Source organism: Thamnophis sirtalis, unplaced genomic scaffold (assembly GCF_051295495.1).
Source record: "Thamnophis sirtalis isolate CommonGarterSnake01/CBP01778 unplaced genomic scaffold, rThaSir2_p1.2 scaffold_5, whole genome shotgun sequence".
Classification (NCBI taxonomy): domain Eukaryota; kingdom Metazoa; phylum Chordata; class Lepidosauria; order Squamata; family Natricidae; genus Thamnophis; species Thamnophis sirtalis.
The window spans coordinates 41114748-41129622 of NW_028261385.1; the positions used below are offsets into that span (position 1 = coordinate 41114748).

General features: G+C 37.1%; 1 protein-coding gene across 9 annotated transcripts in view; it reads right to left on the reverse strand.

Moving 5' to 3' along the window:
• Positions 1 to 14875, reverse strand: part of MEF2C (myocyte enhancer factor 2C) — a 179553-nt gene that overhangs the window by 153208 nt on the left and 11470 nt on the right. For 8 of the 9 annotated variants that reach the window (XM_087715706.1, XM_087715704.1, XM_087715703.1 and 5 more), the window contains exon 2: positions 11464 to 11553. The gene's annotated coding sequence lies outside the window, so the exon portion shown is untranslated. Of the gene's footprint in view, positions 1 to 3055; positions 3601 to 11463; positions 11554 to 14875 lie in introns of those variants that run through there. The other variant, XM_014055341.2, reaches the window with a different exon arrangement.

The following is a 14875-nucleotide window of genomic DNA, read 5'->3' on the forward strand; positions in this document are numbered from 1 at the left end:
TACTCTATAGTTCTTAGGCCTTCTTTATAGATATTATAAATAAAAAAGTATAGCAACAGCTGTTTAACACATAATTTAATATAGGTTTTAACACTATAGCACAGGGATGTGTATCTTTGCTAAATTTGATGTCTCCATCTTGTCAAATACATAACATTTATGAGATGGAAATAAGTAAAGAATATATATCAGACAAATACTTGGGATAAATGTCATTTGCAATAGAAAAGATGAGTGAACTATTTTTGTTTTCATTAATAGGACTTTTTTACGGTCCATGTATAAAAATATCAGAATTTAAACTATCCCAATCTATGGTTTTTTAAAAAAATAATGTGACTAAGTGGCATAATTGAAAAGTTGGTCTATGTCCAACAGGTTTAAATCTTAACATGTTTAATGTAAGCATTCTTTATGGTATTTAATATGGAAACATGATGCTATGTAAACATTAAAATAAATAAATAAAAAATCCTGGGATAGTCAGGGAGGGAAGTAAAAATGGCATTGTCTAATTTGTTAAACACTTAAAAATGACTGAACCATAGTTTCTTACTTTGAAGGCAATACTGCTTACAAAGTATTTAAAATCTAGCCTAAAGAAATGTATTTCTTAGAGTTCTATAGATCTTAGTATCTATGTGATTTAAACTGTGGCTTTATTTTTCATCAGTATCATAAAGAGAACATATAAGAGTTAAGCAAGTTTGCAGTTCAGTCATGCTAACTGTTTAAAGTTTATTTCTATTTACTCATCCAATAATTATGTATTTTATAATGTGAGACAAAAATAGTTTTATTCCCTTATTAAGTATGTATCCTTAATTAAAGTACAGATATAGTTGTTTGTATATTGCATAATATTAATAAAAGCTGTTATTATCTTGGTATTAGATGACCAAAAAAGTATATTTTAATTATTAATCCTGGTAGTACATCATTATTTACAATTGTATTCTAAATAAATATCTTTCAATACAGTGTTTTATGATTACATTATTGCATATGTAAATTATTCTATAAAGGACAATTCAGACATACTTTAACTTTAAATAATGTAGTCTAATAATAGGTCATATAGTTTTTGTGCCATTTTAGTGCGTCCTAATAGGGTATTACTCAGCTCTGAATCTAGAATATTCCATTATTACATTTCTAATTTATATGCAGTTATATATCACCTGTTACACAGATGTGACTTTAATAATTTAGCATACTTTAAAAGAAAATCTAAGGAAGTGTAATCAGCTGGCAGTCTACACTGTTCAAAGCACTGTTCGTAACAACCCCAAAGATACTTGTTTCTGATAATGAGTTTCATTTCATAAACCTTCACTCATTTATATGACTGTCATGCAAGGCACTGTTGACTGAAACTTAACTCATGAGATGGCTTGCATGTTTCAAAACTAATATTTGAATATAGAAGAGCAATTTATTCTGTATAAGAAGTAAAACAAAGTAAAACATATCTGCAATAATACTGACAGAACTTATCAAATCCTCACGATTTTAGTCAGTATTCCTAATAGCACTAAATAATCTTTGTCACATTAAAATGAATGCAATAGCCATTTAAGAATAATAGGAATTGCCTTAACACTTTCTAAATACGTGAATTTTATTGCCTATCACTTCTGGCAGTATAAAAAAACACAGTACTTTTATTATTTTGATACCGAGCTACAGCTTATCAAAGCTGTGCAATGAAAATCCATTAATCTTAAATGTATCAGATTATCTGATACAATGCTGACTATATGTTAAAATCTTAAATTGAAAAAAGAAATCAAATGAGACTGGTTATACCTGAATACTGCTCTTTAAAACAGAATTATTACTTCATAGGTACTCTGCCTCTGCTATGCCTTATAGCTTAGTACTATTATATTTCTTGTAGGTATCTATGTTATGCAATCGCTACTGAATGCAATTTAAAGTAATAGACTTCAGATATACAGCTAGGACAATTGGCTCTTAGAACATATTTATATGTTGTACTAAAACTATATAGAACTGATACCATTTAAAGACAATTGCTTTTATAATTCACTAAAAGACATTTCTTCTCAAGCCAAGAATCTTTAGTCCACCTCTGAAATACTGGCAGATTGCCCTTGTGCTGCTTACTTATCCAACAGTAGCAGATATAAAGTACATGCCATAAGTATCTTATTTAAAGTCCAATCTGTGCTACTTAAAGATGAAACTGGCCAACATTTGCAAGTAATGTCAATATTAAAGCACAAAGTTCTATTACTGTAAAATATATTAATAAACAATATTAAAAGCAATTTTTCCTATTAATTGCCAAGTCTGTTAGGAAGCCACTAGATCCTATGAAGAAGCTATAACTACTTTATTTTTTACAATGAAAGAGTATTCTGTATAGATTTCCCTTGTCCTTTCATACTCATCTTCAGCCTGAAGTTTTAATTAAGGGGGGGGGGGACTAGGCTTTTAAAGTGCAATGCAACCTCGCTCAACTTATAGCTAAAGTTAGAAAGACTGCAAAAGTGGAACATCACTTCCTTTTCCATTCTCATGTTCTAATTTCCTCCATTTCATAAAAAAAATCTTATAAAGGCAAACGTGTTGGGAGAGATGCTGTGATGAAAACCAAAGCATGAAAAGTGATGTACTGCACACACATCGAAGTTTAAAAGGGCATTTGCTCTTATGCCAGGTTATTTCTTCACTGCACTGTTTGATAATTCATGGGGCAAGTACTCCAAGGTCATACGCATTTGGTAAAATGTTAAAAGACAAACAACCCTAGCTCACTCCACAATACCAAAATACACCAATGACGTGAACTAACTTCATGAAACTTTAAACACTCAAGCAGATGGAGGGGAAGAGAGGAAGACATTCTCAGCAACTTACCTATATGACTTAAGAGTGCCACATTTCCTCAAAGCCATCTACTGCTGGCTGACGCTACCATCCCCAGGACACCTGACTTTACTGCCATACAAGTCACAATGCCTATCATTAAGACATCCAGCAGTGTCAACACAGCCTGACTTCTAAATGGAATTGCACGTGTACTTACATCGCAAATGTTTGGATGATCAGACGAGTCCTTGAGAGATCTTTTTTCCTCTTCTTGAGAAACAAGGGAGAGAAAGAGAAGTGATTGAACAGAGCAGGGGGGGGAGGAGGAGGAGAAGGAGGAGGAGGAGGAAAAGGAACGGAGGGAAAAAGCTTTTAATTCTTCCAGCCTTGTAAGATGTTCCCCACCTGGTCCAACACGCAGCCTCGTTTAACCACACATGCACACGGGCGCGCGCGCGCACAACAGCGCGCGCATACAGACACACAACCTTGAAAATCAATCCAATGAACCGCCAGGAGCTCTGTGGTGGCGCTGGTGGCGCTGCTGGTGGTGGTGGTGGCGGCGGCGGCGGTCGTGTGTGTCCCTAAGCGTGCAGCAGGCGCAAGTGCCCGTGCTGCTGGTCGGATTAAAAGTAAGCGGACTCGTCCTGAGAGCGTCCAGGAAGGAAGTGACAGGAGGCGAATGGGGAAAGCACAGCTCACGGGCTTTGTAACATCACGGATCGCAGGAAGGAGGGGAGGGGGGAGAGGAGAGAGGCAGGGAAGGGAGGATTCAAAAACTCCACGCCCGGCGAGGCTTCTCTTCCTTCTGCCTTCCCTCCTCCTCTTTTTTTTCCTCCCTCTTTTCTCTCTCTCTCTCTCTCTCCCACAATCCCAAACGGACTCTCTCTTGCCGAGCTGGAGAAATAATCAGTTTCACTCTTGAAAAAAGGGGGCGGGATCACATCCCGAACGCGTTTTAATAAAACAAACAGAGCGCAGAGAGAGCGACCAGCGCAGAGCAGAGCAGAGGCGGTGGCAAAGAGCTCTCTCTCTCTCCCTCTCTCTCTCTTTCCGCCTTCCGTGCCCCTCTCTAGTCTCAACGAGATTGATAAATTACTCCACTACCCTACTTTAATTATGTATATGGTATGCAGAATAAATCACCCAACATCAGGCACCTCAATCAAGCACTTTTTAAATGATAATTGCATCTGGGCTGAATCAATCTTGCCATGCCTGACATTTTGCTAATTTTAGTTTTTTACCGCCGGGGGTGGGGGGGTGGGGAAGAGAGAAGGGAGGGCTGATTTAGCGGTTTAGGAGAGTTGGCGAAACGACATATGCCATGGAGCAACCCTAATGACAATCCTGTATTATTACACGCACTCGTAGAGATCGCGGCAATAAGGCGGAGAATCGCATCGCTCTTTCCCCTTCTCTCTCCCCCCCCAATACATCTCCATGGGAAGATGACGATGGGGGCCTTTAAAAAATTGGGCTGGGGGTGGGTGGGATAGAGGGCGAGATTGCTGCCGGAACCAGCCGAAGTAGGTCTTCTTGACCAGAAACCTGAGGCGGGAGGAGGGGGGGGGTGCTTAAGAGAAAGGGACTCCGCGTTCCTTCAGCGGCGACCTTTTCAGAAAGGCTCTTCGGATGTTCGCCAGAGACCGGAGCGAGAAGGGCTTTTGCTCAAGCCTTGGTCCTTTGGGGCAACTCGTTTTCGCCCTTGTTTCTTTTCCGCTTCTGCTCAACGTAGTAGCGAAATCGATGGACCGATCCGAAAACGGCGCTGCGAGAGCGAAGCGGCGCGGTCCGTCCGGGACGGCCTGCCAGCCAACTCCTCCGGCAGAAGCGGACTGCGGGTGGGTGGAGGGGGTGGGAAAGGGGTGAAATGGGGAGCCTGCGCCGTTCTTGGCGGGGAAACGGAGGAAGGACTCCGCCGACTTCCACCAGGGAGGCTGGGTCAGAGCTATCGGGCCAACTTTCGAGGCACTTTGGAAACATCCCCCGCCCTCTTCCCCAATATCTGGCAGGGATGAGATGCAAGACAAGCAGCGGATGCGACTCCCCCTCCTTTTATTATTATTTTTTAAATCATGGCCGTTGACATTTCCTTTCTCCTCCCTTTTTGCCTCCATCCCTTTTCTGCACCTTTCTTAAGACACTGAGTCTGCAAATCGGCTCCTTTTAGTTTTCGTCCGGCTTCCGCCTCGTAGCGCTAGGCTGTCCGCCCTTGTTCCGAGACTAAACTTTTGAAGGCGAGGATGGAAAGAAGAAAGTCAGATAAAAGCAGCCGCCCCAGCTCGCCAAGGACACAGTAGTAGTAGTAGCTAAAATAACCGATCCTTTCTTTTTCCTGGCTGATTCCTGACTTTTAGGCGCTCTTTTTGCGCGGATATGCTTTTGCTAGCAAGATTGCACGTTTCCTCCGTATAAAAACGCTTTGCTTCCAGAAAGTCTGCCGTGCCAACTCACCGCTTCAGAATCAGGCGGGAGTAGTCCAAAAAGCGAGAGTAGCCTTCGCTTCGTCACCGTAGGCTGCAATCCTACACGCGCCTTTCCTTGGAAGTACTGTAGAGTCCCCTTTAGATTGACACGAAGTGACCTTCCAGAAAAGGGACGGTCTTAGGGCCCTATCCATTAAACTTTACAAGTCTTCAGTTCTCTTTTGGGGTTGTTTTTGTGAACATTTGCGGCTTGCCATTGATATACCCATGGGAAAAGGTGGGGGATCAATACATAAAATATTGTTGCCCATAAAGCTGCGGACAGGAAGGCACTACAGAGAGTGATAATTCTGCACAAGAAACCATTGGTTGCCCTCTGACACCACTGGATGACATTGCCAGATCTCGCTGCTTTAGCAGAGTAAGGAAGATACTCAGAGATGATTCACACCCTGGTCAGTGTCTCTTTGCACTTCTACCATCAGGCAGAAGACATCAAAGCATAGCCATCAGAACAAATACGTTTAAAGATAGTTTCTATCCTTGGGCTGTGAGACTTTTAAATACAACCACAATCACTCCATGCACATACCAGTTTTTTTTCTTTTCCTTTCTTTTTTCGTTTCTGTTATAATTTTGCACCAGTGAGGTTAAAACCATTTTCATTGTATTTATGTACAATGACAATAAAGATTATACTTATACTTATAATACAAAGGCAATAATTTTAAGGATGATGCCAGCCATTACAAATGGATATTCTATTATTATCATTCACAGCAACTATGTTACTGTATCCAGAAACTTTGCCCTTCTTCAGAAGGTTGGGCAAAATGCAAATCACCAACATGGGGATCAAGCAAAATAGGGGAGCAGTGAACAAAACCCCAATTACTTTGCACAGTATCTAGAAACATTTTCTTCTTTATTCTCACTCTTTTTTTGCACCTTAACCTTTCTTCTGAAGAAGAATTTTAGAGAATTTGGGTGTGTTTTCACTGTGTTATGAGACACTTTAGTTAGTCCTACAATCTTTCAATTGCTGAAATTAAGATGTTGACCTAATGTGAATTCTAGAATGGGCAACATGACTACTTTGGGTTTTAATATAATCCTACTTTCTCTTTTGTTCCTTTTTCTTCAGATATCAATGCACCCCTCTGCACAATTCTTTTGCAACTTTGGACAAAAATTAAGTACTTGTAATTAAATATTCCAGGGCCAGGGTAAAGTAATTCCATTTTTTTTAAATGCACAATCTCTGAGAGTAAAGGTAGGAATTGTTTAAAAAGGAGACTGGAAGCAAGGCTATATTATTCATCAGTTAAATGAGGGGATTCTCATATAAGTGCAAAAATGATTCTGTGCTGTTAAAACACTGGAAATTTCTCAACCCAGCTGCAGAAAGCTCAGACATTTCATTTGGGTTGAAGCCAAGTAAAGCATATTCATTTTCCTGATGCATTTCATGAACTAATGAAATTTTCTACCAGTTGCAGTAATCTCCCACTGGTCATAGTAAAATTGCAGAGCACAGGACATGGCAGTTCCTCGAGAATTAAGATGGGGTTGCTTTGCTCATTTATAAATTCAATAAAATCAATATTGCTTCATCATTTTTGGGGGATGACCGGCTTATGGAAGATGGAAGTTTTTATGATATTGGAATGGTTCACTATCTTACAAGGAAAACTTATCTGATTAACTTCATTACTACTAAGTTCTTCACCAGGACTACATAAATACAATACATTCAAGTACCATTGAAGTATAGTCTGTACTACATTCTTTAAGTCAGATTTCTAAAGCTTTGTATAGCCCCAGCACATAGAGGGCACTATAGATAATATAAGGGAGAATTAAATTAAGCCTTTAGAGAAACCAGTAGATGAGTGAAAATCCATGAATATCAATCCTTAGTTTATGATTATGATTTCAAGTACTCTTTTCCTGCAACATTTTTTAAAATTCTCATCCTATATTGCCTTTTAGTGTTATGAAGCATGGGTGTCCACAGGATAGGCTAATAAAAGTCAAGTTAGCAGTTGCAATTGTGCAAACAATGCTGATCTTGACTTTTTAACATTCCTACTATCAAAGAACTTTGTTAAACCATTATGCAGTAATGCAGACCTTTGGTGGGTATCTTATGTTCAGATCTAGTGCATTGATCTACAATTAAGATGGAATGAGGAGAGCTAGTCCTGATTTAGGCATTAAACCACAGGGTGACCGTGGCTTAGTTTCTTTGGTTTAGTCTAAGGATAGAGGTAATCCAAAACTATTGCGATAAAAACTACTTGGACTTGTCCATGTAAGTCACCATGAATGAAGACTGAATTGATGTACCAAAGAAAAAAGTGACTATATCCTATGTATGCTTAAATATAAGTATTTATATGTTTTAAACATTGTTCATTTTGTTTTTCCTTTATATATTTATTTGTATTTTATTATTTCATTTATTTTCCATTTTGAAAAATGAAAATGGATAAGACAGATCTGTGACCTTCCAGAATTGAGGTAACAGAAATGAAAAAAGTACATTTATATTATTTATAATGCAAAAAGTTTTGTGTCCTTTTGACAGTATACTTCAGAAAACAAAATCAGACTAGAACAATACATTAAGAAGACATATACATTTTTTATTCATTATGTGGTGGACTTGCCATTCTATTATTTCCACAGTCAGACACAGTTTCCTGTTGGCAAAGATATAACACATGAAAAGAGACCCTAAAATTATTTCAATAATCAATTGGAAGTTTTTACTGAACATTTGTATTTTAAGTTTATTTACATATTAGGCACAGTGAAACAGTGATTAAAACAATGGAGAAATCTAGGAGCATCTGAAACCATATGATCTCATAGCATCATCACTACAGCTCTTATCTAAGAATAATTGCTATGCACTCGTATTTCACGTGCTGCAATCTACATCAATCATAAAGCTATCACTCAATGAATTCCAATAAGATGTGGTACTTTGCCTTTTGAAAAGTATTGTGTTTTACATGAACTAGATTTGATCTGAAATGACTGTTTACACAAGGAAGTAGTAATATATGCCTCACACATGGAATATTGTAAGAACTGATCAATGCATACGTGCTTATAAACATGCCTTAACCACATTTCCTCAACCAGGGAAAACTTATTAGAGCATGCCTAGATATTTGCAACCAGAATGAAGCTCCACTGTTTTTAGTGGGGCTTATTTTTGTATCAGTTTTCCTTTTCTAGAGCACAACTATCCATTTGCAGTGAGGATATGAGGAGATAATCTATTAATACAGCAAAATAGAGACCTGATCCATGAGTCTACTTTAAATGGCATTAATGTATTTCTCAATAAATCAGATTTGTCTTATTTTGGTGGTGTATTATTAGCCGTTTTTGATGGGCTACTGAAACTATACTTTATTGTTGCAGGATATAATAACAGAATTTTGAAAGCCTGATTAGAGTATATGTCTCTCTGTTTTCATACCAAAGAAAATCAAGGCAGGAATATCTTGAGTTTCCTTCTTATTCTTTTCCCAGCTGCTATTTATATATGTAATGACTGTTGCATTCCTTCTTCCAGACCATCTCCATAATCCTCTCCATGATGCCACAATTTTAATAGTATATAAAGTTAGATCATGTACAGTGGTGGGTTTCAAATTTTTTTCAAACCTACTCTGTGGGTGTGGCCTCCTTTGTGGGAGTGGCTTGCCGGCCATGTGACCTGGTGGGAGTGGCTTGCCGGCCATGTGCTCTCTCTCTCTCTCTCTCTGTCTCTCTCTCTTTCCTTCCTTTTGTCTCTCTGTCCCTTTTTCCTTTTTTTCTTTCATTTCTCTCTCACTTTTTATTTCTTTTTTTCTTTATTTATTTCTTCCTTTCTTTCTCTTTCTCTGTGTGAGTCTGTGTGTGTGTGTGAGTGGTGGGTTTCAAAAAAATTTGGAACCTCTTCTGTAGATGTGGCCTGCTTTCCGGGTCCACTGGTGGAACCTCTTCTAACCGGTTCAGTAGATTTGATCAACTGGTTCCACCGAACTGGTGCGAACTGGTAGGAACCCACCTCTGATCATGTAGCATATATATTGTAGACCTAAATGATCTCTACAAGCTGGGCTAAAATAAAAAGAATTTAGGACCTGGCTTTCATATGTTTATATAATGAGGATGTGATTGTTGAAGTTTTAAGGCCCATGTTGGTAAATAAAACAAAGGTGGGGATTTCAAATGCTGCTTGAACCATAATTGCCACATAATTTCATTGTATGGGAATTATAGTTCAGCAATCTAACTACCATTAGGCACTTTATATTACATAGTACATCAGTTTTTATATAGTTCTAATATGTCCCAAAAACTTCTTAAAGATTTCTAATTAGGATTATTTGAAATCGGGATGTTTAAAAGTAGTAACTGTTTGTTTTTGTTTTAAATTTCCTATACTGATATCAGTTTGAATTTCCTAACATTTCCCATTCAAATGCTAATAAATCCTCAATTTGCTAAGCTTCTGATCCAGATCAGGTCAACTAGGTGCATCTTAGTATTCATTATTAGAACGATTCTTTAAATAGTCATGATTTTATGTTAAGTCTATACTCAGCAGTTAATGGCAATATTTTTCAGTCAAAGAAAAGATCCTCAAGGCAATGAGTAAGGGGTGCTACTGTTTTGTTTTTTGAAAAAAAAACCCATTGCAATTCATTGTAGACAAATTGTAGAAGCCAAATACTATAGTTTCTTTAATTGTCAAAACTCAGTAGAGAACATTTTAGTGAACAAATAAAAATAGCTCTTACAACACCTGTGGAATCTTCCTGTGTCATTTAGAATTCAGTATAATTTACATTGAAATGTTACCTTCAGACCATATTTTTAAAACATGTGTTACAAACAGCCAATAATTGGCAGCAAATCCCCTCTGGATTCTTTCCAAAAAGGTAAGATTAAAGGTTCCTGTTAGGCACAGGCCTGCTGGCAACAGGAAACAGAAATTTTGCACTGTTTCCCAGCCTTCCACCTGAAACTTACATCTGACTTTAAAAAAAAAAAAAGCACAACAGGAGGTGTAATTATTGGAATAATCAACCCTTCTATAACCTTACTGAAGGGCTGAGGTGTAGCCAAGTGTCTGTTTCCCTTACGAATATGATTATTTCATGGTGAGCTCAGTTAACATCCTCTTTCAGTAATTACCCAAGTTTTTTCTCATTTTAGAATGATAGTCAAATGTTTAATTCTTTAACAGTAATGAGCCTGCCAATTTACTCAGTAAAAATGACATTTAAATTACAGGGAGCCAAGGTTATGTTGAAAATAGCCCCACAGTTTATGCATCCTAACCCTGAGTGCTGTGGTTTCAATTTTCCATCCAGGGTCCAGCCCCACCCTACTACTCTTCTTACTCTACTTGAGTGTTGCTCAACCTTCACAACTTTAAGACATGTGGACCTCAACTCCAGTGTTGGCTGGATAATTCTGGAAATTGAAGTTCACGCATCTTAAAAGTTGTCTCGGTTGGTAAACACTTCTTTGATTTCATCAAATCCATCCCATCTTTAAAAAATGGTTTGCTGAAACACTTCTCATATCTGCCTGCTTTTAAGCTTTTGATACAGCTTTTATAGTGAGCTTTATAACTCACTCTTTTTCGCTCACCTGCACACATAGAATTAATTGAGGTAGGTGTCAGAGTAATATTCAAAAAAAAAAATCAAGGCTAGAGATTAATCTACCCCTCAAGATCAACAATACTTTATTTGTTCTCCCACTTATTCAGAACATTATTTCAATCCATATTACTTTTATAATTTCATATAACATGTAAATTCCCAGAATCTCATTATAATAGGATATAGATTCCAGAAGGGTAATTTAAATATTTCACAGTCCACAGGGGAGAAAGAAAATGTATGTAATTTCTTGGAAATGAATTAATTGTAAAATATATTTTCAAAGCTAGGTGCTGAAAAGTGACACCTGAATATAAATTGCATGCCAGAGTTAAAATGGTATAATGTACAATAAGTTGTGATTATAGAAAGTCTTTGTCATTATACTACCTTTTAGTACCTACTACTGCAGGGTTTATCCTACACTTTAACTTTAAAAAATGTAGAGAATGAAACTAATAAACAGAGCTTTCTTGAAATATTGAATGATGTAAATGAAAAAAGAATATAGCACTTACCACGTCCACTCTCTTTATTTTGAAAGTCATTTGCTTTACTTAATCTGTTCCATGGTATTTACTTCACAGTTTACAACTCTTAGTCGGCACCTTGAATGTTTAAAAGCACAACAGTAAGAGATTATTAAAATACAGGTCTCTTATTAGTGAAGCAATTTGTATAAAAACCTTTGAAAATAACTCCTTTTATGCCTTAGGCAAATAGCTGCTATCACTTAGAAACTACGTATTAGGAACAAGTTTAAAGATCAACCGTTTTTAGTAAATTCCATCTGAATTCTGTCTTTGAAATGCTGAATTATAATAATAGTGAGCCAAGTCTTACACCAGGTCTAGAATACCAGACTGAAATAAATGCAAATAAAATATATCCTTGATACTTGGTATAATTTTTAACAGTTTTAGCTTTCTCAATAAATGTATATGCTTATTTTCTGACTTATTCATCATGCTGCATAAATTAAACTCAAATTATTATGGCACTATTGCAGAGTGTATATTTAATGGAAAAATGTTGAAAAGATGGCTTTATGTCAGCATAATATCTTATTACAATTACTATTATTATTACCTATCCAAATTTTACTTGTGTACTAATATGTGCATTACACAATATTCTGTGCATTATCAGGATAAAATAAGTCCTATGTGGTCAGTCTTAACAGCAGATACTAATATAATGAATATAAAATTAATCTTGATCCACTGTGAGATCTCTTGATGAATTTCTGTAGAAAATAGTGAGTTAAAAAAAACAACAGATAATGAAATGTTATGCTTTCTATCATTCTTCCTACTTCTATATTTTGATTATTTTTTTATATGCCATCAGGTTGGTAACGATTCTTAGCAACCACATAGATCGGGGCGTCAAACTTGTAGTATCACATTGTCACTTGATGTATCACAACTCCCGCCCCCTTTTTTTTCTAAAATGGGGTGGGCGTGGCCAGAGCATGATGCATCTGGTTCGCGGCCTGTGAGTTTGACATCCGTCACATAGATAACATGACAATTTGTCTCTATCTGGTCCTTCAGGTTTTCCAGTAGTGTATCCATTGCCACAATAACTTTGTTTTTGGTCTTCCTCTTATCTTTACCTCCCAACTTTCCCAAAATCAGAGCCTTTTCTTTGCAAAATGTGTCTGAAGCAGAATAACTTGACCCTGGTTATTTCCTTCCTTCCTTCCTTCCTTCCTTCCTTCCTTCCTTCCTTCCTTCCTTCCTTCCTTCCTTCCTTCCTTCCTTGTGACTTCAGTGAGAGCTCTGGATTGGTCGATTTGTTGTTGTTCTAACCTCCAAGTTCAAAAGTATCAATACTTTTTTACCCAAGTTCTTCAAAGTCCACTACTGTACTTGTATATAGGATATTGCTTTTTAATACCTTGCTAGATTGTAAGCCTGTATATTTTGCAATAGGCTCTACTAGATCAGTTTAGAATTCTGGTTCTTCTTGGGCTCTATTGCTGCAGATTCTGTGTCTTGTATGGGTATAGAATTGGCTCAACTGAAAATGTAGACAGCTAATGATAAAAGTAAAAATAGCAATAGCACTTAGACTTATTACCTCTTTGTAGTGCCTTATAGCACACTCTAATCAGTTTACAGAGTCAGCATATTGTTCCCAACAATCTGGGTCCTCATTTTATCAATCTCGGAAAGATGGAAGGCTAAGTCAACGTTATGCTGATCAGGATTGAACTCTTGGCAATGAGCAGAGTCAGCCTGCAATACTGCATTCTAACCACCGCACCAATATGGCTCAAGTAGTATAGTAGCAATAAAGTACTCATACTGACTAAAGCCATCTTTTAATATCTTTCCAATCCATTAAATGAATATTTACCTCCTTCACTTACAAATTTATATAGCCTGTATCTAATGCTGAAAAAATGAGAACTATTTCTGATGAATACCTTGTGTGACCAATAATAGTTCCAAATTACTCCTTGCTGTCTAAAGGCTGGGAGAAGCACTCTTTAAGCAGTTTAAATATCAGCAAACAGAGAGAGAGAAAAACACTTTGAGAAGATTTTATTGTAAAACTTTTGTGTAGTTCATACCTTATAACTACATATAATGATTAAGCAACTGATATTATTTAATGACTATTACTTCCTCTTATATTAACTGGTTTTCATATGGCTTAACCCTAATCCTAAACATTTGTAAATATGCTATCTAATACATATAGCATAGCGAGTCTCTATTATATTCTCCTTTTAAAGGAACTGGGGGAAATGGAAAGAACGTGAACACTTCAACACATACAATATACAGATTTTATTCATGCTGTATTAAGTTTATAACAATTTAAATTCATGCATTGATTTTTAAGTTCTACTATGTCCCATATTTTACTCACAGGTAAAAATGACTACCTTGCACTCTTAACTTTTTTTTTGCTATTTCAGATATCTTCCTCCTCCATCTGTGAGACCATTTTAAAGGCTTGCAAATTAACAAATTCCTCCTACATTTGATACAGCTCTACAGGCACAACATATGTACAGGCCTTTTCATAGAATGATTGGTATCTCAAATGTTTGGCTATGCAGAGTTCTCTGAGTTTATTTTGACAGACCAAGATGGTTTAGTTTTCTCTTTAATAGGCACTGTGCTTGACACACTTTAACCAAGGTTTGTTTAATTAAGGCAAAAAATAAAGGTATGTTTCAAAGGGAAGAAGCAGAATTCCGAAATGTAAAAAAATCTAGAGGGATTCAAAATTGGGTGGCTATGTTGGAAGATACTGTCATTTAAAATGAATCAGGGACAGTTTTTAAGGTTGTTGCAATCCTGTGCACATTTTCCTTACATTTTTTTTTCATTGAACCTTGTGGAATTTACTCAGAGTAAATATGAATAGGATTAGATTGTCTAAGTAGAAAAGGTAAGAAAAAAGTTTTGTGTATTTAAGAAAGTGAGCACTCATGAACATCCAAATATATATTACACAGCAAGTTCTGAGTCTGTCAAAAGGGCTAAGTAGATAAACGTGTCTTTCAGAAACGGGAGAATGTCAGAGTGTTCCATTTGTGGATACCGAGGAAAAAGTACTCACTTTGGCCCTGGAGAAGCATATTATGTTGTATATAAGTGCACCTGCTTGGATCAATTTATAAATAGATCAGCTGCCCCAACTAGGCAGAAGGGCTTATTAGGACTGCAATTCCCAGAATTCCCCACTTACCATGACTGGGATTCTGGGAGCTGCGGTCCCTATTGGCGGGCATCAGGTAGGGAGAATATTGAGTTAATGAAATTACACGGCACACCGCAACTCTCCACATATATTATGAGGAGGAGCATATTGCCTCCGATGCAGTCAACTTGCCGGCCATCTAAGCCCGTCACTACTGACACTTTGAGGCTAGACTTTTCGCGGCGCTGCCAGGAAGCGCCAGGGGCT